Consider the following 24377-nt stretch of genomic DNA (forward strand, 5'->3'; position numbering starts at 1 on the left):
CGTACTCTGGTCAACAAGATCGTGACGGTGCTTCACGTCCCGTTTGAGGTCGATGACAACCAGGTGCGATTCATACTCAGCAGCTACGGGAAGGTGCTGGCGAGCAGGCACCTTCAGCACCGAGAGCACCCGGTACTGTTCAACAGAACTCGGCAGTACCGTATCGATTTAAAGACTGATGTCCCTTCGACCCTCAGCTTGGGTGGCAGGGAATGCTGGATACGGTATGAAGGCCAGCCACGGACGTGCCTGAAGTGCGGCCGAGAAGCGATACTCATTAATCATATCAGATACCATAATCTTGTTCTGGGATCGATCATCAAGGGATGGTTATCCATTACAGTAACCGCAACGTAATTTCTACCCTATATATCTAAAAAAGCTTACCTTAAGACACGAAACGGCCTGCACAGTACCCTATATAGCCTATTTTAAGGCTATATATTTCTCAATTGTAGAAACTGAGTCCGTCTTTTTCTATATATCACTCTGACTAGGAAATGTGTCATGCGCACTGATTCACTCAGAACACAATCAATGAGCGACGGCTCTCCATGCAAATCGCGATTGGCGGAAATATGAATAGTCATTATCACCCTTCAACCATTAGGAGAGCTAGAATTTCTGACGTCACCACGTGCCGTGTTAAACCTTGATACCAGACAGACAGGCAGAGAGACAAACGTCAAGCCATCGTTGCGGTTATTCTCTTGCAAATGCCCTGTGAGGCGCCCTTTCTTTTCTTTCCGTCTGCCATTTAAATTTTTCTAACCCTTTGTTTTCTTACTCTAATTTTATTTTCATTGGCGAGAAAAAAAACCAAAATCAAACAATAATGCCACCATTTTTAACATTATTGTTATTAGAACTTTTGTAAATGGAATCATCAAAATCATCAATATCATTAATTTATCCAAATTCAAAAGGGTAAAATTTAGGATTTCTCTTTTTAGCTAGACCGTGGTAACATCAGATTAGCCTTATTAGTGGTTTGAAAGAAAGTTTCACCATCTTTTCCATTGCAAAATAGGACCAGGGAATCGTAAGGAGGTATATACGTGGAATGAATAATGGTGATGACAGTATTTTTGATCTCTAAAGAAAGAAGACAAACTAAAAAAGACAGAGGTTTGGGGGAGAACATTGAGCTTTAAGCGAAAGCGTTGTAGAGTTGCAGTATAACAAATGAACATTTTCAAGGAATTCTACGAAATTGTTGCAGTGAGAGATTGAAGAGAGGAAGATACAAAGTCAGATTCTTTCTTTGGATTATTATTACCCCCTTGGGGGTGGGCCGATCCCGGAGGTGCTGCAATACCGGGCCAACCCGCGGCCAGGGTGGAGCAAGCCCCTATTCCATGGCCTCGGTACAAAAATCAGATTAATATACAAGCGACTCGATGAGTCGCGTTTCAGATATTAAGCGGAAAAGAACAGATACTTTTCTTTCAATTTTATTCAATAAAACTTTCACAATATTAGCCAAAAGGCAGAGAAGCGATAACCATTGCTTATATCAGATACGATAATCTTGTTCTGGGATCGATCATCAAGGGATGGTTACCCATTACAGTAACCGCAACGTCATTTCTGCCTTATATCTCGAAAAGCTTACCTTAGGACACGAAACGCCCTGCACTACCCTTTGAGCAAATATAAAGTTCTATTCCATGGAATAACTTTCTGGATCATCTTTTGCTCTAAACACGCTATCTTAAGGCTATATATTTCTAAATTGTAGAAACTGAGTCTGTCTTTTTCTATATTATATCACTCTGACTAGGTACTGTGTCATGCGCACTGATTCACTCAGAACACAATCAATGAAGGACGGCTCTCCATGCAAATCGCGATTGGCGGAAATATGAATAGTCATTATCACCCTTCAACCATTAGGAGAGCTAGAATTTCTGACGTCACCACGTGCCGTGTTAAACCTTGATACCAGACAGACAGGCAGAGAGACAAACGTCAAGCCATCGTTGCGGTTATTCTCTTGCAAATGCCGTGTGAGGCGCCCTTTCTTTTCTTTCCGTCTGCCATTTAAATTTTTCTAACCCTTTGTTTTCTTACTCTAATTTTATTTTCATTGGCGAGAAAAAAAATTAAACAATAATGCCACCATTTTTAACATTATTGTTATTAGAACTTTTGTAAATGGAATCATCAAAATCATCAATATCATCATTAATTTATCCAAATTCAAAAGGGTAAAATTTCGCAATTTTCTTTTTAGCTAGACCGTGGTAACATCAGATTAGCCTTATTAGTGGTTTGAAAGAAAGTTTCACCATCTTTTCCATTGCAAAATAGGACCAGGGAATCGTAAGGAGGTATATACGTGGAATGAATAATGGTGATGACAGTATTTTTGATCTCTAAAGAAAGAAGACAAACTAAAAAAGACAGAGGTTTGGGGGAGAACATTGAGCTTTAAGCGAAAGCGTTTTAGAGTTGCAGTATAACAAATGAACATTTTCAAGGAATTCTACGAAATTGTTGCAGTGAGAGATTGAAGAGAGGAAGATACAAAGTCAGATTCTTTCTTTGGAATATTATTACCCCCTTGGGGGTGGGCCGATCCCGGAGGTACTGCAATACCGGGCCAACCCGCGGCCAGGATGGAGCAAGCCCCTATTCCATGGCCTCGGGACAAAAATCAGATTAATATACAAGCGACTCGATGAGTCGCTTTTCAGATATTAAGCTGAAAAGAACAGATACTTTTCTTTCAATTTTATTCATCAAAACTCTGAACACATGTACATTATTTACAAATGGCAATTGCATGGATATAAAATGAGTTCATAATTAAAAATCATAGATACTACACATGATCTTAGCCAAAAGGCCGAGAAGCGATAACCATTGCTTATATCAGATACGATAATCTTGTTCTGGGATCGATCATCAAGGGATGGTTACCCATTACAGTAACCGCAACGTCATTTCTGCCTTATATCTCGAGAAGCTTACCTTAAGACACGAAACGGCCTGCACTACCCTTTGAGCAAATATAAAGTTCTATCCCATGGAATAACTTTCTGGATCATCTTTTGCTCTAAACACGCTATTTTAAGGCTATATATTTCTAAATTGTAGAAACTGAGTCTGTCTTTTTCTATTTTATATCACTCTGACTAGGTACTGTGTCATGCGCACTGATTCACTCAGAACACAATCAATGAGCGACGGCTCTCCATGCAAATCGCGATTGGCGGAAATATGAATAGTCATTATCACCCTTCAACCATTAGGAGAGCTAGAATTTCTGACGTCACCACGTGCCGTGTTAAACCTTGATACCAAACAGACAGGCAGAGAGACAAACGTCAAGCCATCGTTGCGGTTATTCTCTTTCAAATGCCGTGTGAGGCGCCCTTTCTTTTCTTTCCGTCTGCCATTTAAATTTTTCTAACCCTTTGTTTTCTTACTCTAATTTTATTTTCATTGGCGAGAGAAAAAAAACAAAATCAAAGAATAATGCCACCATTTTTAACATTATTGTTATTAGAACTTTTGTAAATGGAATCATCAAAACCATCAATATCATCATTAATTTTTCAAAATTCAAAAGGGTAAAATTTAGCATTTCTCTTTTTAGCTAGGCCGTGGTAACATCAGATTAGCCTGATTAGTGGTTTGAAAGAAAGTTTCACCATCTTTTCCATTGCAAAATAGGACCAGGGAATCGTAAGGAGGTATATACGTGGAATGAATAATGGTGATGACAGTATTTTTGATCTCTAAAGAAAGAAGACAAACTAAAAAAGACAGAGGTTTGGGGGAGAACATTGAGCTTTAAGCGAAAGCGTTTTAGAGTTGCAGTATAACAAATGAACATTTTCAAGGAATTCTACGAAATTGTTGCAGTGAGAGATTGAAGAGAGGAAGATACAAAGTCAGATTCTTTCTTTGGAATATTATTACCCCCTTGGGGGTGGGCCGATCCCGGAGGTACTGCAATACCGGGCCAACCCGTGGCCAGGATGGAGCAAGCCCCTATTCCATGGCCTCGGGACAAAAATCAGATTAATATACAAGCGACTCGATGAGTCGCGTTTCAGATATTAAGCTGAAAAGAACAGATACTTTTCTTTCAATTTTATTCAATAAAACTTTCACAATATATAATATTTACATTTGTATAAACATGAATACATATAATTGATATATAAAGCACAACAAGAATACTGATTCTGAAATGAAAACTACACATGATCTTAGCCAAAAGGCCGAGAAGCGATAACCATTGTTTATATCAGATACGATAATCTTGTTCTGGGATCGATCATCAAGGGATGGTTACCCATTACAGTAACCGCAACGTCATTTCTGCCTTATATCTCGAAAAGCTTACCTTAGGACACGAAACGACCTGCACTACCCTTTGAGCAAATATAAAGTTCTATCCCATGGAATAACTTTCTGGATCATCTTTTGCTCTAAACACGCTATTTCAAGGCTATATATTTCTAAATTGTAGAAACTGAGTCTGTCTTTTTCTATATTATATCACTCTGACTAGGTACTGTGTCATGCGCACTGATTCACTCAGAACACAATCAATGAGCGACGGCTCTCCATGCAAATCGCGATTGGCGGAAATATGAATAGTCATTATCACCCTTCAACCATTAGGAGAGCTAGAATTTCTGACGTCACCACGTGCCGTGTTAAACCTTCATACCAGACAGACAGGCAGAGAGACAAACGTCAAGCCATCGTTGCGGTTATTCTCTTGCCAATGCCGTGTGAGGCGCCCTTTCTTTTCTTTCCGTCTGCCATTTAAATTTTTCGAACCCTTTGTTTTCTCACTCTAATTTTATTTTCATTGGCGAGAAAAAAAAACAAAATCAAACAATAATGCCACCATTTTTAACATTATTGTTATTAGAACTTTTGTAAATGGAATCATCAAAATCATCAATATCATCATTAATTTATCCAAATTCAAAAGGGCAAAATTTAGCATTTCTCTTTTTAGCTAGGCCGTGGTAACATCAGATTAGCCTTATTAGTGGTTTGAAAGAAAGTTTCACCATCTTTTCCATTGCAAAATAGGACCAGGGAATCGTAAGGAGGTATATACGTGGAATGAATAATGGTGATGACAGTATTTTTGATCTCTAAAGAAAGAAGACAAACTAAAAAAGACAGAGGTTTGGGGGAGAACATTGAGCTTTAAGCGAAAGCGTTTTAGAGTTGCAGTATAACAAATGAACATTTTCAAGGAATTCTACGAAATTGTTGCAGTGAGAGATTGAAGAGAGGAAGATACAAAGTCAGATTCTTTCTTTGGATTATTATTACCCCCTTGGGGGTGGGCCGATCCCGGAGGTACTGCAATACCGGGCCAACCCGTGGCCAGGATGGAGCAAGCCCCTATTCCATGGCCTCGGTACAAAAATCAGATTAATATACAAGCGACTCGATGAGTCGCGTTTCAGATATTAAGCTGAAAAGAACAGATACTACACATGATCTTAGCCAAAAGGCCGAGAAGCGATAACCATTGCTTAGATCAGATACGATAATCTTGTTCTGGGATCGATCATCAAGGGATGGTTACCCATTACAGTAACCGCAACGTCATTTCTGCCTTATATCTCGAGAAGCTTACCTTAAGACACGAAACGGCCTGCACTACCCTTTGAGCAAATATAAAGTTCTATCCCATGGAATAACTTTCTGGATCATCTTTTGCTCTAAACACGCTATTTTAAGGCTATATATTTCTAAATTGTAGAAACTGAGTCTGTCTTTTTCTATATTATATCACTCTGACTAGGTACTGTGTCATGCGCACTGATTCACTCAGAACACAATCAATGAAGGACGGCTCTCCATGCAAATCGCGATTGGCGGAAATATGAATAGTCATTATTGTAGTGTTGTAGACCACTAATGTGGTCTAGCGCCCCCTGTTGTTGGAATGTACTGTGAACACACCAGAAATGAGAGATTAAACAGCTACAAGTGAAACGCCAGATCCGCCGTGATATTCTCTTTATTTGGGTCGTCCCAGCTGGTAGTCAGTAGATCTGTTAGCCTCTAACACTAACCACACGACTCTACAATGGCGACGAGAAGTTTGTAATGTGCTTACGAGCCCATGTTTGCTGTAGATCGGCGGGCCCCAACGAATGCTTCCACTACGTGATAGCGATGCAGTAATTCATCCCTGTAGTCCCATGCATTGTCTTCCATGGTGTCAACGTGTGCATGACGTCGTCACATTACAGTGAGCTGAGTGAGTACCAGTAATCGTAGCCTTCGTTTGTTTGAATACGAGTACACAAGTAAAATGAGTGCCTTACCAGCTTTTCCACCATTTGTTGAGACTGACAATAATCCTGGCCCTCAATGGACCAAGTGGCTTAGTCGCTTTGAACGTTTAATGGTGGCACTAGACATCTCTTCAGCCAAACGAAAACGAGCCCTTTTGCTCCACTATGCTGGACCGAAGGTGGACGAAATCTTTGATACTCTCCAAAACGTTGGTGACGATGATGACTATGACAAAGCGGTCGATGCCTTAAACAAGTACTTTCAGCCGAAGTCCAATTCGATGTATGAAGTGTACATCTTCAGGCAGGGAAAGCAAGAACAAACCGAGTCCCTTGATCAGTACCCGGTATGTCACTCGCCTTCGCATGCTGGCGAAAAACTGCAAGTTTCCGGATACTGATAGGGAGATAATGGCTCAAGTCATCGCCCACTGTCAATCTCCTAAGCTTCGTCGGCAAGCCCTCAGTAAGGGGGACGACCTAACACTGACTAAATTGTTGGATATTGGGCGGGCTTTGGAAGCCAGTGAGGCACAGGCCAGAGCTTTTGAATCATCCGACACCACTCACAACGCTGTCAATGCTACAAGAGGTCGCAGTCTTCAGCGGAATAGGGGCCGCAGACCCCCAAGGGCGAATAAGTCATCCCAATTCAGAAGCTACAAACAGGACGGCCAGAAGCAACATGTCCATAACCAAAATGCCACACGTCCTCAAACGACGCCAAAGCCTTCTGGGACATGTTATTACTGTGGAGGCCCATACCCTCATCAAACGTCCTGCCCAGCAGCAGGAAAGCAGTGCAAGGCGTGCAACAAGATGGGTCATTTCGCCAAAGTATGCCGTTCCTCATCACGGAGAGGGAAAATCAACAATGTAAAGGATAGTGATGATGTGACTGGAACCAGTGTCACCCAACCAGACGATGAGTATTCATTCACCATTCGAGACAAAATCTACAGTGCTCAGAACGGACACAAGCACTTACCCACTACACAGCTGATGGTTGGTCACAAAGGAATGGAGGTGATCATCGATTCTGGGGCAACAGTAAATATCATGGACGCGCCTACATTCCATGACCTGAAAACTACGCACAAGTTCATACTGCATAAGGCCCATTCGCACATTTTTCCGTATGGATCAGATGAGCCCATTCCAGTCATTGGTGTTGTAAATGTGCCTCTCCAGACAAAACAACACACACGCTGTGATGCAGAATTTTTTGTCGTGAAGTCCAACACAGGCAACTTGCTGAGCTTTGAGACTGCATCCGTGCTCAAATTGATCACAATCAACCAGGTATCTACAAGTACCACTCTGACTGACGAAATCTTCACGAAGTATGCCACTCTTTTCCAGGGCACAGGAAAGGTGAAGGGAAAGCAAATCAAGCTACACATCAATCACGAGGTGAGACCAAAGCAACAGAAGCATCGTCGTATCCCGTTCCACACGAGAAAGGACGTGGAGAAGGAACTGGAGAGACTAGAGAAAGAGGACATAATTGAGAAAATTGATGGACCTACACCCTGGATCAGCCCCATTGTTGTAGTACCGAAATCTGACGGTCAGGTACGCATTTGTATTGACATGAGAGAAGCCAATCGTGCCATAGACGAGAGAGACACCCAATGCCAACACTGGATGAACTCATAGAGGATATGAATGGTGCAACAGTCTTCAGCACTCTCGATCTCACAGCAGGCTACCACCAGTTTGAGTTACATGAAAGCAGCAGATACATCACAACATTCAGCACTCATGTTGGCCTCAGGAGATACAAGAGATTGCTGTTTGGGGTCAATTCGGCTAGTGAAATTTTCCAGGCTGCCGTGGCTGAACTCCTGAGTGGACTAGATGGTGTGAAAAATGTGTCAGACGACATAATCATCTACGGGAAAAATCAGGCTGAACATGATTCCCGACTGAAAGCAGTGCTAGATCGACTCAACTCTCACAATGTCAGACTCAAGAGAGAAAAGTGTCAATTCTCACAACCCTCTGTGACATTTTATGGCCATGTCTTCAGCAGGCAAGGATTGAGCCCAGACCCAAGGAAAATCGAGGCCATAATCAATGCTGACGCCCCTCAGAATGCCAAAGAGATGAAGTCACTACTAGGCCTGGCATCCTACATATCCAGATTCATCCCGGACTATGCTGCACTTACAGCACCTCTTCGAGCATTGACTCATCAGGATGTACAGTGGACTTGGGGAGAGCCGGAAATCAGAGCATTTGAGAAACTGAAAGAGGTACTGACAAACGCACAGACAATGTCATACTTTGATCCAACCAAACCCACACTACTGCTGGTGGATGCGAGCCCCAAAGGCCTTGGTGCAATGCTCTGTCAAAACAACCAACCAATTTCGTATGCAAGTAGATCTCTGACAGACACAGAGACCAGATACTCCCAGACGGAGAGAGAGATGCTTGCTGTTGTGTGGGCAGTGGAACGATTCCACCTCTACTTGTACGGTGCTCAATTCCAGGTCATCACAGACCATAAACCTCTGCTCAGGATCTTTGAGAAGCAAACCCCGATGTCTGCCAGAATCGAACGGTGGAGACTGAGACTGATGCCATATAACTGCAAATTGGTGTACAGACCTGGCAGAGATGAGGAAAACCCAGTCGACTACTTGAGCAGACATCCAGACAAAGCAGAAGCATGCTCGCCAGACAGAGATAGCCAGTACCTGAACTATGTCTGCAGCCATGCAGTACCCAAAGCTATGACATTGGCTGAAGTGACGCAAGCCACACTGGAAGACGAGAATCTCCAACTTCTGATGACAGCCATCGAGACACAGAGACATGAACATTGGAACAGGCCAGAACTGAAGCCATACCAGTCAAGCAAAGAACAATTTTCGGTGCATGAAGGTGTGATCCTCAGGGGAAACAGACTAGTACTCCCAACAAAATTGGTCAACAAGGCAGTAGACCTGGCCCATGCCTCACACCAAGGAATAGTGAAAACAAAGAGCCTCCTCAGAGAAAAGGTTTGGTTCCCAAGGCTGGATCAGATGGTGGAAGAAAAGGTGAGGTCATGCATACCTTGCCAAGCTGCCATATCAGATGGAGCTGAGAGACCAGAACCCCTCAGAATGACGGACCTCCCAGATGGACCATGGCAAGAAGTCTCGGCTGATTTTCTCGGTCCACTACCATCAGGTGAATACCTGCTAGTTGTAATCGACGAGTACAGCAGATACCCGGAAGTGGAAATAGTTTCTTCGACATCAGCCAAAGCAACTCTTCCTGCCCTCGACGCTATATTTGCTCGACAAGGTGTGCCGGTTACCGTCAAAAGTGACAATGGACCTCCATTCAGTGGCCATGAGTTCAGTGCATTTGCCGATCACCTCGGGTTCAACCATAGGAAGGTGACGCCATACTGGCCTAGAGCTAATGGAGCTGTTGAACGGTTTAACAGAGCCCTTGTGAAAGTCATCAGAACAGCTCATACTGAGAGACGAAGCTGGAAGCAGCAACTCTTCAAGTTTCTCAGAGCTTATCGAGCCACACCCCATTCGACAACGAATTCATCACCGTGCCAAGCCCTGAACAGACGAGAGATGAAGTGTGAGCTGCCACAAATCACGCTTCCCCTGCATGAAGTGGACGCAGAGAGCAACATGAGAAACAGAGACAACATCCAAAAGGAAAGGATGAAACAGTATGCTGACAAAGCTATGAACAGCAAACATAGTGAGGTGAAAGCAGGTGATGTTGTACTGGTCAGGCAGCCAAAGTCGTCAAAGGCTAGCTCTCCATTTGACCACAGACCACTGATCGTTGTCAGCAGAAAAGGCAACTCTGTCGTAGCCAGGAGAGGTAACTACGTCACAAAGAGGAACATTTCGTTCTTCAAGAAGGTGAATGCTGAGGTACGCCATGATGACGACCCTCCTGACTCTGATGTCGACGACATCGCAGACCGACGAGACGTCGACATCGATGCTCTACCTGCAGATGACAACGCAGGCGATGTCAACCAACCCCAACGACCGTTCCGGAGGACCCCAGTGCGACGATCTGGTAGGCGACGTCGAATGCCAGTTCGATTCCAGGACTACGAGATGTGAGCGCGACGATCCGGTAGATGACGTCGACTGCCGGTTCGATCCTACGACCATGAACGTTGAGCGGTTGCTGTATTATTTTTGTAGATTTTAGACCTTTTGGTTTTACTTGTTTAGTTTTTTCAACAAAAAAAAAAGAAACAAAAAGAAACAAAAAGGAAAGATTTGGTGAACTAAAGAGTTTGAACATTCAGGAAGATTGAATGGACACTACATGAAAGTTCATGCTGGACTTATGATTGCATGATATGAACTTTGGACTCCACAATCCGCGGTCATTTTACGCTATGCTGATCCGGTTGCAAGTATCCTGCTCGGTACACCACAATATTGAACTCTGAACTCTGAACTCTGAACTCTGAACTCTGAACTCTGAACATTGAACATTGAACTCTGAACTCTGAACTCTGAACTCTTTTTTTGTGAACCCAACAATCTTGTTTTATTCACCAGATTGTTATACATATTTTTACACTCTCAAGATATGGCGCTTATATTAGACAATTACCAGACTGTGAAGCTTTTGGAACGTGAAGTTCACCCTTATGTTGTCAAGTGTTTTAAGCACTTCGGTGTTTTAAGAGTTATCGTGTTTTAATTGTTTCAAGTGTTTCAAGCCAAAACTTCTGGAATTCTGGAGTTATTTCGAAAGAAACCTTTTGAAAAAAAATGATGAACAAGAAACCATATTTCTGATAATGTGCATTGTACAGACACAGCACAGATTTCATACGTTTCTGAAAGAATGGTTTTGTATAAGTTTTAATACAAAAAAAAATGATGGATGTTTGAAGTTAAAACAAAAACAAAAACAAAAGGAAAAGGGTGATGTAGTGTTGTAGACCACTAATGTGGTCTAGCGCCCCCTGTTGTTGGAATGTACTGTGAACACACCAGAAATGAGAGATTAAACAGCTACAAGTGAAACGCCAGATCCGCCGTGATATTCTCTTTATTTGGGTCGTCCCAGCTGGTAGTCAGTAGATCTGTTAGCCTCTAACACTAACCACACAACTCTACAATTATCACCCTTCAACCATTAGGAGAGCTAGAATTTCTGACGTCACCACGTGCCGTGTTAAACCTTCATACCAGACAGACAGGCAGAGAGACAAACGTCAAGCCATCGTTGCGGTTATTCTCTTGCCAATGCCGTGTGAGGCGCCCTTTCTTTTCTTTCCGTCTGCCATTTAAATTTTTCGAACCCTTTGTTTTCTTACTCTAATTTTATTTTCATTGGCGAGAAAAAAAAAACAAAATCAAACAATAATGCCACCATTTTTAACATTATTGTTATTAGAACTTTTGTAAATGGAATCATCAAAATCATCAATATCATCATTAATTTATCCAAATTCAAAAGGGCAAAATTTAGCATTTCTCTTTTTAGCTAGGCCGTGGTAACATCAGATTAGCCTTATTAGTGGTTTGAAAGAAAGTTTCACCATCTTTTCCATTGCAAAATAGGACCAGGGAATCGTAAGGAGGTATATACGTGGAATGAATAATGGTGATGACAGTATTTTTGATCTCTAAAGAAAGAAGACAAACTAAAAAAGACAGAGGTTTGGGGGAGAACATTGAGCTTTAAGCGAAAGCGTTTTAGAGTTGCAGTATAACAAATGAACATTTTCAAGGAATTCTACGAAATTGTTGCAGTGAGAGATTGAAGAGAGGAAGATACAAAGTCAGATTCTTTCTTTGGATTATTATTACCCCCTTGGGGGTGGGCCGATCCCGGAGGTACTGCAATGCCGGGCCAACCCGTGGCCAGGATGGAGCAAGCCCCTATTCCATGGCCTCGGTACAAAAATCAGATTAATATACAAGCGACTCGATGAGTCGCGTTTCAGATATTAAGCTGAAAAGAACAGATACTACACATGATCTTAGCCAAAAGGCCGAGAAGCGATAACCATTGCTTAGATCAGATACGATAATCTTGTTCTGGGATCGATCATCAAGGGATGGTTACCCATTACAGTAACCGCAACGTCATTTCTGCCTTATATCTCGAGAAGCTTACCTTAAGACACGAAACGGCCTGCACTACCCTTTGAGCAAATATAAAGTTCTATCCCATGGAATAACTTTCTGGATCATCTTTTGCTCTAAACACGCTATTTTAAGGCTATATATTTCTAAATTGTAGAAACTGAGTCTGTCTTTTTCTATATTATATCACTCTGACTAGGTACTGTGTCATGCGCACTGATTCACTCAGAACACAATCAATGAAGGACGGCTCTCCATGCAAATCGCGATTGGCGGAAATATGAATAGTCATTATCACCCTTCAACCATTAGGAGAGCTAGAATTTCTGACGTCACCACGTGCCGTGTTAAACCTTGATACCAGACAGACAGGCAGAGAGATAAACGTCAAGCCATCGTTGCGGTTATTCTCTTGCAAATGCCGTGTGAGGCGCCCTTTCTTTTCTTTCCGTCTGCCATTTAAATTTTTCTAACCCTTTGTTTTCTTACTCTAATTTTATTTTCATTGGCGAGAAAAAAAAATCAAACAATAATGCCACCATTTTTAACATTATTGTTATTAGAACTTTTGTAAATGGAATCATCAAAATCATCAATATCATCATTAATTTATCCAAATTCAAAAGGGTAAAATTTCGCATTTTTCTTTTTAGCTAGACCGTGGTAACATCAGATTAGCCTTATTAGTGGTTTGAAAGGAAGTTTCACCATCTTTTCCATTGCAAAATAGGACCAGGGAATCGTAAGGAGGTATATACGTGGAATGAATAATGGTGATGACAGTATTTTTGATCTCTAAAGAAAGAAGACAAACTAAAAAAGACAGAGGTTTGGGGGAGAACATTGAGCTTTAAGCGAAAGCGTTTTAGAGTTGCAGTATAACAATTGAACATTTTCAAGGAGTTCTACGAAATTGTTGCAGTGAGAGATTGAAGAGAGGAAGATACAAAGTCAGATTCTTTCTAAGGATTATTATTACCCCCTTGGGGGTGGGCCGATCCCGGAGGTACTGCAATACCGGGCCAACCCGTGGCCAGGATGGAGCAAGCCCCTATTCCATGGCCTCGGTACAAAAATCAGATTAATATTCAAGCGACTCGATGAGTCGCGTTTCAGATATTAAGCTGAAAAGAACAAATACTTTTCTTTCAAGTTTATTCGGTCTTTTTCGTATGTACACATTTACAACGGCAAGAATGATAATCATATACAATACGAAGACATACAATAAGTCATTTGAATCTTTTGTTTGTTAGTTGTTGTTTTTTTGCATAACCTACCATTGGCCTCTACTCCGAGTCGTACATTGTTTACGGAAATTGCCGTATTTAATTTCTCGAGCTGTTGGGCCAGCTAACCGAGAGTCCGCGAGACCGAAGGTACACAGCAGCCTCCCGCAGATACACACACAGACATTCCCCATGCACGCTCACACAATCACCTTAGGAACATCCGATAAACCTACGATCTCGCGCCCGCTCGGCCAGCTGGGTTAAAGTGTTTAACACAAATTTCATCGAAGTTAAATTCAACTTCATTATTCACCAAACAACAAAAGGATTTCCCCTCGACCCAAATAGTCTTAAACTTTTCCCGAGGCCAACGTTTCAGATCAACTAAAATACGTAAGCGAATTTCTTCCTTGCGGGTATTTTTTTCAAGTAACAGATCATCAGAAATAAAGTCTTTTTCAAAAACATACGTACATCTACGATTCCAAATTAATTTTTGTACAACCACATAGAGAAACCATATACGAGCCCAAACTGAAGCCTTTAACTTAGAAGACGGAGTACGAAAAAGAAATAAATCACTATCAAAAGAAATCCCCGAACCTAGCAAACGAAGAGATACCGAGTGCACCCAACATAAAATCTTATACACAGAACTACACTCCCAAAGAATATGTACAATACTTTCTTCCCTGCAGCAAAAGGAACATTTCCCATCCCCAATTCCCCAACGTGAGAGTTTTGCCCGTGTACATAAGGCCCCATGAACAACCCGCCACCTAAATGATTTCAACATATTACATAACAAAGAATGGTGTGACACCCGCCAGATCGTCGGCCAGCTCCGGGTTGGAGCTGAAACGACGACCCGGGGGATGTCCGCAGGTGGAACAAGAAAAGAAATTATATCACGGATACATTTACAAGACCTTATAGTGTAAACGAAATTCTTGTTGCACATGAATGATTTAACAATGAGTCCCCACGCACTTTGATACGAGGCAGACAACTCGTTGCCGTGGGGAACAGAATTCGACCAAAGAAAAGGAAACATAATTCGAAGTCTGCAAGCTAAGAAATACCGAAAGAACAGAAAATTGCACGAAGATACATCTGCACCAGAAAGAAACCAAAACAAATTACGAACAAATAATGCCTTCATTCTAAATTCCAAATTATGTAACTCCAATCCACCTGCCACGAAGTCCAAAGTAAACACATGCCTGGCAACCAACTCAGTTTTCTTATCCCAAATGAATTCAAAAACAACCTTTAGAATCTCCTTAAAGAAATCGTCTTTTGGAACATAAACTCGGGCAGCATAATAAAACAATGAGAATATACACGAGTTAATAATCCCAACCTTCCCAAGTAAAGTCAGACCCCTATTTTTCCAAACTGATAATTTCTTTTTTGCTCTATCCCCTAGTTCTTTCCAAAACAACTGAATACAAAAGTCCCTCCCAAACCAAATACCATTAATCTTAATTTTATCCTCCACCCAATTTATCCTCCCTCGTAACTTCCTCCCGACAAACCCCCAATTTTCAACCCGTGAGTTTTATTCAAATTAAGAGACGCCCCAGTAGCTTTTTCAAACAACTCAAAAGACCGAAGGAAATTAATAACATCCATCTGTGATGAAGCAACACAGGTCGCATCATCTGCATATTGTAACAACTTAATTGACTTCCCACCCCCTCCCGGAACATGAAGACCCCTAATCCCCCCATGTGACAAAATATATCTAGCAAGTGGTTCAATAAACAAAACATACAAAATCGGTGATAACGGACAACCTTGTCTAACCCCCCTTTTAATAAAAACATCTTCCCCCAATTGCCCATCAATCAAAATTTTACTTTTAATACATCGGTATAAAGTATCCTAACCCAATCAATAATATGATCACCACAATTAAACTTCTTTAAAACCTTAAATAAAAATTCCCAATCAACTTTATCGAACGCTTTGCACTGATCCATAGAAATAATAGCACAACAAATATCATTTAAATTGGCATAATCAACAATATCACGTAACAAACACAAATTTAAATGAATTAAACGACCTGGTACTGAACACGTTTGGAACTCATTAATAATATCAGATAAGACATTAGAAAAGCGTAACTGTAATACTTTTGAAATTATCTTGTAATCGACATTTAACAAACTAATAGGACGACGATTTGCGAGATGTAAATGATCACCCCCCCCCCCCTTCGGTAATAGATAAATAACAGCTGTGCGTTGAGACTCAGACAATAACTTATTTGAAAATATGTCATTATATAACATTAACATATCTTCACCAATAATATCCAAAAACTGCTGAAAAAACTCAATAGATAACCCGTCAATTCCAGGCGATTTATTTTTAGACATAACAAAACCAGCGTTCTTAATTTCATCTAACCTAATAGGTTTGTTTAACAAAACAAAATTTTCAGAACTTATACGAGTTGTAATGCAATCAATAAACATATCTTGAGTCTGTAAATCAACAGAATTATCACATTTATACAAATCAGTGAAAAATTGATGAAAAACAGAGAATACTTGATTGCCGAAAACGACAGAACCACTATTGTTTGTAATTTCATCAATGTGTTTAAAATTAGCACTTAACTTTTCATTTTTATTAAAAAAATCCCTGTTTTTCCCCAACCTCTATAATCTTTTCCCTGGAACGAATATAAGCCCCCCTCCCTTCCTCCAAAAGTAAATCAGAAATTGAATCTTTATCAAGGGAAACACATAAATTCTGTAACTTTAACAAATTATCCCTTTTTTCCTTGGCCACCCTAACCCCGTGTTTAACACATAACCTTTTAATTCTCTGTTTAACATTTTCCCACCATAATACAAACAAATCAAAACCAGGTTTTAAAGTTTGCCATAAACGATAGTAATAAACAAATTCTTTGACAAACAAATCATTTATTTATTTATTTATTTATTTATTTCAGTTTTATTTCCACAGGGTAGTCTCATCAAGACCAGCAGGTCCTGCTCTTCCAGAGAGCCCTGCCCATGATAAAAATACATAAACATTCATCTTAACACAAAGTTAATCTTCATACATTATTAAACAGTAAAACATTAAAATCTACACACATGAATACTTATCATAATCCACACAATCAAAATGAAATAAAATCATCTCAATAGATATATTTCTTTACATAAAATAAAAGTAAAATAACCCATCCCCTCCCCCCCCCCCCCCAACAAAAACTAATAATTACAAACCCTCACGCCTACGTACGTACACACAATGCAGGCCACTTGGCGCAGACACGTTGGTGTACCAACCCGAAAATCTAACCCTGCCATTACTCCCGCACACGCACGCACGCACGCACACATGTATACCGTTACACACACACACACACACACACACACACATACACACACATTTACATACAAACAGACACACACACATACACACACACATCCGCGCGCACACACACATGTACACACACACACACACATGCACACATACACACACGCACACGCACATGTGCGCACACACGAACACACACACAACACACACTCGCTCATACATCGTCCCATACTTTCTTACACTCCACTTCCAAATGCATAGCGAACTCATGCATGACACATAATGTACCTGTATGGGGGATGCACACACAAAGGTGAGACCTCCGTGATTACCCGTGCGCCTACACTGTGAGTACACACATACACGTGCTCGCGTGTTATACACAATAATTTTGTATACATACAGTACGATAACAGTCATTCATGTGCGTGTATAAAATAGTAAGATTAAAAAACAAAACAAAAATGTCACACGTCTACGATCTGTACTTAAAACCTTCATAGAACAAAGTGGTATGGGGAAATCACCTTCAACATGCAAATACGGGTAGAACAAAATGATCAAGGCACCGCTATAGACAAAACAAACAAACAAACAAACAAACAAACAAACAAACAAACAAACAAAAGAGGTACCCGCACTCCTTCCCGTGCAGGGTCACAGAAATAACCTATATGCTATGTGTGATTTCCATGTCACCTTACCCTGGACCTTAAAGCAAAAATAATAAAATCCGAAGTTGCTGTTTAAAACACTGCAAAGATTTACAGTTTTGAACGAATAACGGTAGTTTGTTGAACAGTTTTGCTCCGGTAACTTCTAAGGTGCGAACCTTAAAATCTGTCTTACATCTTGGAATAAATAAGGGACTATTAATAGCATATCGCGTAAAATAATATACTGGTCGTTTACTAATACATGAATTCAAATACATTGGGGCTATATTATTCAATATTTTAAAAACCATCAAACACTGTTGGTACTTAATCCTTTGTTGCACTGTTTGCCAATTCAAAATACTGATAAGGTTGCTTTGTGGGGTGGAATAATCTGCATGTAATATTAATCGTGCATACCTATTTTGTAACTTTTGCAATTTTGCGATGTTTGCTTTAGAGGTATTTCCCCATACGCTGTTACAATAATCTATATGCGGCAGTATCAACGAGTAATATAACTTTCTTAAAAGTCTCTTGGATAAATAATGCTGAACTCGTCGAATACAAACAATCGTATTTGATACCTTTTTAACGATATCATGTATGTGCGAAGACCATAGTAGATGCTTGTCAATCGTAACACCAAGGTACTTGATTTTATCTACTGATTCTAACAGATTGCTACTGTATTTGATGGAAATGTCATCATTTTGAGTTTTTCTCCTAGAGCCAAAAAGTATCGTTTTTGTTTTGGTTGCATTTAAGCACATACCAATGCATAGTAACCATTGAACTACATTATTGAAATCTTTTTGCAGATTGTTTTCACATGATTGTTGATCCTTTGCCTGATTAAACAATGCCGTGTCATCTGCATACAGAGAGATGTTTGTCTCCGGATGGAGATTTAGATTACAAATATCATTGACATACAAACAAAATATCAGCGGTCCCAAAATGGAACCTTGTGGTACACCAGATCTCACTGTGAGATAGTTACTCATGGTACCTTGTATGCTAGTACAATGTTGCCTATTTAAGAAGTATGACTTAAACCACGCCAATTCAACTCCATTAATGCCGTAACATAACATTTTTTGAAAAATCAAATGATGAGGTATAAGATCAAAGGCCCTTTTCAAATCTAGGAAAACGGCACCTGTGACTCTGCCTTTGTCCATATTGTCAAGAATTTTCTCTACTATATGGGTTAAACATGTGACAGTTGAATGACCAGGTCTAAATCCTGATTGAAATTCGCTTAACATTGATTGTTCGTTCAGGTATGTATATAATTGCGTATGCACAGCTTTCTCAAGAATTTTGGACAATATTGGCAGCACGGAGATGGGTCTATAATTACCTAGTTGCATTCGATTTCCTCCTTTGTGAATAGGAGTTATTTTTGCTATCTTAAACTCGCTCGGAAAACAGCCATGTTCTAATGAACAATTAAACAGCTTTGTTAAAGCACCAGATATGTAAGGAGCAGCTATTCTAAGCAACCTTGGAGGTATGTCATCAACTCCAACTGCTTTAGACGTATCAAGATGAGATAGTTCCTTTAATACAAATTCTTCCTTGAGTTCAACAAACTTAAATACATTTTCAGTCTGATGTAGCGTCTTTAATGCATTTGCATTAAGATTTCGGGTGTCCGTATTACCTAAAATTTCACTTTGTACATTATTAAAAACTTTATTAAAAAGTTCAGCGACTTTTTCTTTCTCTTCTATAATTTCATTATTCAAAACAATCTTGATTTCAGAACTACAATCTTTTTTAGGCAACAATTGTTTCAATACTCTCCATGATGATTTCATATCACAATTCTTAATACATAAATTTTTATAATAATTTCGTTTCAGTTTCTTGTTCAGAACATTTGCTGCATTTCTCATATTTCTATACTTTTCCCAATAATACAAACTTTTATACTTATCATATTTGCGCTTAAAATAATCACGATCACGTGCTATACTCAAATACTCATTCGTTATCCATGGTGACCCTTTAGACTTTCTTTTTATAGTGATGTAGGGAGCATGACGATCACAGACCTCTTTTACTCTACATTTGAAGACATGCCACATCTGTTCTACGTTTTCATTTCTCACAAACTGATCATCCCACTGTATGATATCGAGGTCTTGCTTAAATGCATCTTCATCAAAATGCCTATACGAACGAAATGTTATCAGTGGACATCTTGATACTGCATGGGCGTCACCAGGGGGGGTGCGTTGGGTGCGAACGCACCCCCCTTCAGATCAAAAAAAAAAAAAAAAAAAAAAAAATCAGTCTGCGAGCGACCTCAACGCCGGACGCTAAACAATTATTCTTTTCTATTTTTTTTTTTTATATTTTGCACCAGGGAAAAAAAATCGTCGGCAAAAACAATTCGCACCCCTGGTTCTGGCAGCACTGATTTTATACATATCTACTGGTATTTTACAGTATTTACTATTTATCGACCGTATTAATTTATACATCCGTACGATACGGAGCACTTATACACGTTTGCGTGTACGTGTGCTACTTACAAGTATGTAGGGTCTTACGTTACCTCTGACCAATCCATATTGCCAGCCCAAGAGCGAGCCTTAGCCTCATTAAAAAAAAAAAATGAAAAAAAAAATGGAGGGGCAAGCATTTCATTTTGCCCACCCCCCCCCCCTCCATAATTCCAGAGACGAGAAGATTTTCTTATCTTTTTTTTGACAGAAAAACAAAAAGTTACCCCCATAAAAATATTGGACGGGCAAGCATATTTTAATTTTGCCCCCCCCCCCCCTATAATTAATAATTCCCGAAATGAGAAGATTTTCTTGCTTTTGAAAGAAAACAAAAATGTTGCCCCATAAAAATACTGGAAGGCAAGCGCACCATTTGCCCAACCCCACATAATCATAGTTCCCGCGATGAAAAGATTTTCTTGGTTTTTTTTTTTTTAATTCAAGAAATCTGTCCAATTATTTCACCCAAAAGCAGTGGCGTAAATACGGAGGGGGGGGGGGGGTGCGTCTTCCTCCCAATCCGCTGGTAAAAAAAAAAAAAAGACTTACCGAAATAGTAATGCAAGTGTTAGTAAAGTGCTTTTGAATGAAAGGGTGATCAAGAAATAAGATATTTTTCTATGATTTCTTTTAACCATAATTAATTTGGTATATAGTGTGAAACATTGTTCAAAAAGCACGGACCCGACAAAAGATCGTGATTCAGCGTGATTCCTGGTTGGCATTCTGCATAATTACTAAGCAGGATGTGCGCAGTGTACTCAGTACATCCGAACGAAGAGTCGCTACAAGGTTGCGCAATGTGATGTAGAATGTACACCTTTGTACCTTACGCTTCGTTATATCAAAGCTAGATCATTGATTTTGTATTGTTGCTTTACATATACTAATCTATATAAAAATGTCTTGCATTGCCAACAAAAAGACTTGACCAGTGGCGGATCCAGGGGGAGGGACGCACCGGGCGTCCCCCCTTTAATTTCCTAAGCGAAAAAAAATAATAATATAGCTTCAAACGGCAGTTTTTGGACAGTAAAGTGTCAAAATTTTCAAGCTCGCAGGCTCCGCTCGCTCGCATTTAGTCGTAATGCCATTTTCCTGAAGTTACTGCCAGTAATTGCCGGCAGTTGCGCCTGGTGCGCCCCCCCCCCCTTAATTTCAAAAGCGAAAAAATATAGCTACAAACGGCAGTTTGGGGACTGCAAAATGTCAAAATTTTCAAGCTCGCTCGCTCCGCCCCCTCACATTTAAATTCTCCTGATATTGCTGCCAGTAATTGCCCGCAGTTGCGCCCGGTGCGCCCCCTTAATTTCGAAAGCAAAAAAAAAAAAAAAAAAAAAAAAAAAAAAAGCTATAGCTTCAAATGGCAATTCTTGGACTGTAAAATGTCAAAATTTTCAAGCTCGCTCGCATTTAATCGTTATGCAATTCACCTCATGTTGCTGCTAGTAATATTGCCTGCAGTTGTGCCCGGTGCGCCCCCTCTTAATTTCCAAAGCGAAAAAATATGGCTAAGAACGGCAGTTTTTGGACTGTAAAACTCAATGTCAAAATGTTCAAGCTCGCTCTCTTCGCTCGCTCGCATTTAATCGTTACGCAATTCACCTGATGTTGCTGCCAGTAATTGCCAGCAGTTGCGCCCGCTGCCCCTCCCCCTTAATTTCCAAAGCGAAAAAATATTGCTAAGAACGGCAGTTTTTGGACTGTAAAATGTAAAATTTTCAAGCTCGCTCGTTCCGCTCGCTCGAATGTAATCATTATGCTCTCCTGATATTGCTGCCAGTATTTGCCAGCAGTTGCGCCCGATGTGCCCCCTTAAATTCTAAAGCGAAGAAATATAGCTATAAAACGGCAGTTTGTTTGTTTTTTACTGTAAAATGTCAAAATTTTCAAGCTCGCTCGCTCGCTCGCTCGCTCGCATTTAATTGTTATGCAATTCTCCTGACGTTGCTGCCAGTAATTGCCGGCAGTTGCGCCCGGTGCGCGCCCTCCCCCCCTCCTTTATTTTCAAAGCGAAAAAATATGGCTCCAAATGGCAGTTTTTTGACTGTAAAATGTCAAAATTTTCAAGCTCGCTCTCTTCGCTCGCTCGCATTTAATTGTTATGCCATTCACCTGATGTTGCTGCCAGTAATTGCCAGCAGTTGCGCCCGTTGCGCCCCCCCTTAATTTCCAAATAAAAAAATATGGCTACAAACGGCAGTTTTTGGACTGTAAAATGTCAAAATTTTCAAGCTCGCTCTCTTCGCTCGCTCGCATTTAATTGTTATGCAATTCTCCTGACGTTGCTGCCAGTAATTGCCGGCAGTTGCGTCCGTTGCGCCCCCACCCATCCTTTATTTCCAAAGCGAAAAAATATGGCTCCAAATGGCAGTTTTGGGACTGTAAAATGTCAAAATTTTCAAGCTCGCTCTCTTTGCTCGCTCGCAATTAAGTATTATGCCATTCACCCGATTTTGCTGGCAGTAATTGCCAGCAGTTACGCCCGGTGCCCCCCCCCCCCCTTAATTTACAAAGCAAAAAAATATGGCTACAAACGGCAGTTTTTGGACTGTAAAATGTCAAAATTTTCAAGCTCGCTCGCTCCGCTCGCTCGCATGTAGTCGTTATGCCATTCTCCTGATATCGTTGCTAGTAATTTGTCGTTTCACACCGTCATTCCATAATCCATTTATAGGGGGTACAACCCCCTCCGGCACTTCCACACCCCCCCCCCCCCCCACCCTTGCTCGCTCCCGCGCATACTAACACCCTCCCTCCCCCCTCCCCCCCCCCCCCAAAAAAAAAAAAAAAAAAAATGAAATCCTAGCTATGCCGGTGCCCTTTCCCCGCTTGGATTCCCTCAAAAACAGTAAAAGTCTAGCTAGGGATTGAGAGCTTCCTATATTCCAAATGTCTGTCCAAGAAATCTCGTAAACATTTTAGTGTCAAAACGCACCCCCCTTGAAAAAAAGCTGGTGACGCCCCTGTACTGGCGGTTTTTCTTTTAAGACAAGGTAAACCAATGAGTGGTCACTAATTCCCATTGACTGTGTGCCATTTTCCAATGATTTTAGATTATTTGTAACAAGAATCAAATCAATGAGAGTTTTACTGTTTGGCGTTATCCTTGTAGGGTTTTTGATCAATTGAGTAAATTGCATGTTATCACAAAAATCAAAGATTTGCCGCGATAGATTATTCTTTGTCAACATATTGCAGTTAAAATCACCAAGTATCAAAATGTCCTTTGATAAATCACTAACTTTTTCTAAATTTATTTCAAAACGATTAAAAAATGTATTTCCACTGTTTGGCTGGCGATATACAATACCAAGTAACTTTGAATTGTGATTTTGTAGTCTTATTTCAAGCCACATCATTTCCAGCTCACTGTCTTCGAGATCACTTCTTCTTACATATGAAATATTAGCTTTTATAAAACAACCAACTCCTCCACCTTTTTCGTCTCTATCCCTCCTTTCAAAACAATATCCATCTATGTGTAATAAAGAGTTGGATATACTTTCACACAGCCACGTTTCTGAGATTGAAAGTATTTCATATGGGTTATTCTCCAAAAATAATTTCAAATCATCAACCTTATTTCTCAAACTTCTTATATTAATATGCGAAATTTTTAATCCCTTACTTTTTGGAAATTCAGATGAAATTCTTGAGGAGTCATCATCACATGACATTTGTGACAAATCAGCCAGGTGGGGCTGCTGATATTTAGTATTCATATCAGCGTTCCAGAATGGCATTTGTTGAAAAAGACACCTGGGACATTCCCACTTAAAGAACTGATAAGATGTATCATTATACTGCTTAGAAGAGACACATCCACATTTAATGTGTATCCATTGAGTGCAATTTGTACAGAGTAAGGCCTTATGATTGCATTTAACAGGTTTTTGACAAACGTTACAAAAAGATGATTCAACCATAAATAAAAACAAAAACGATTCTACATTCAAAAACAAACACTAACATCTACTTGAAATGATCTGTAGGGTAGATAGATATATACAGTAAAATAAATGTAATACATACAACAGTTTACTAACCACTATAAGGTCGTATACAAATGCGAACAGAGGGAACTTGGACAAAATAAGTGTATTGAATAATCACAACATTATGAGCTTAACTGGCATATATTCGTATACAAAATTGCGCAGATATTCCAATCAATATATTACTTTCTTTGTTTATGGGCTGTGGAGTATTGTAGAATTTGCTGTTGAAGCAGAAATTCTTG

The 24377-nt window shown here is 40.2% G+C and overlaps 4 non-coding genes and 3 pseudogenes across 4 annotated transcripts; all 7 read right to left on the reverse strand.

Annotated features, from left to right (window-relative positions):
* Positions 1-1284: 1284 nt before the first annotated feature.
* On the reverse strand, positions 1285-1502 carry LOC139713045 (U2 spliceosomal RNA; annotated as a pseudogene).
* A 1065-nt stretch (positions 1503-2567) lies between these two features.
* Positions 2568-2754, reverse strand: LOC139713039 (U2 spliceosomal RNA). Its single transcript, XR_011709611.1, has one exon. It is a non-coding gene; the product is annotated as a U2 spliceosomal RNA (small nuclear RNA).
* Positions 2755-2783: 29 nt separating this feature from the next.
* LOC139713049 (U2 spliceosomal RNA) lies at positions 2784-2863 on the reverse strand (annotated as a pseudogene).
* A 1072-nt stretch (positions 2864-3935) lies between these two features.
* Positions 3936-4122, reverse strand: LOC139713037 (U2 spliceosomal RNA). The gene has a single exon (XR_011709609.1). It is a non-coding gene; the product is annotated as a U2 spliceosomal RNA (small nuclear RNA).
* A 1196-nt stretch (positions 4123-5318) lies between these two features.
* Positions 5319-5510, reverse strand: LOC139713048 (U2 spliceosomal RNA). The gene has a single exon (XR_011709613.1). It is a non-coding gene; the product is annotated as a U2 spliceosomal RNA (small nuclear RNA).
* A 6595-nt stretch (positions 5511-12105) lies between these two features.
* LOC139713052 (U2 spliceosomal RNA) lies at positions 12106-12297 on the reverse strand. The gene has a single exon (XR_011709615.1). It is a non-coding gene; the product is annotated as a U2 spliceosomal RNA (small nuclear RNA).
* Positions 12298-13363: 1066 nt separating this feature from the next.
* On the reverse strand, positions 13364-13582 carry LOC139713043 (U2 spliceosomal RNA; annotated as a pseudogene).
* Between the last annotated feature and the right edge of the window lie 10795 nt (positions 13583-24377).

Source organism: Diadema antillarum, unplaced genomic scaffold (genome assembly GCF_040938485.1).
Source record: "Diadema antillarum isolate AM-2024a unplaced genomic scaffold, OU_Dant_1.0 seq00001898_RagTag, whole genome shotgun sequence".
NCBI lineage: Eukaryota > Metazoa > Echinodermata > Echinoidea > Diadematoida > Diadematidae > Diadema > Diadema antillarum.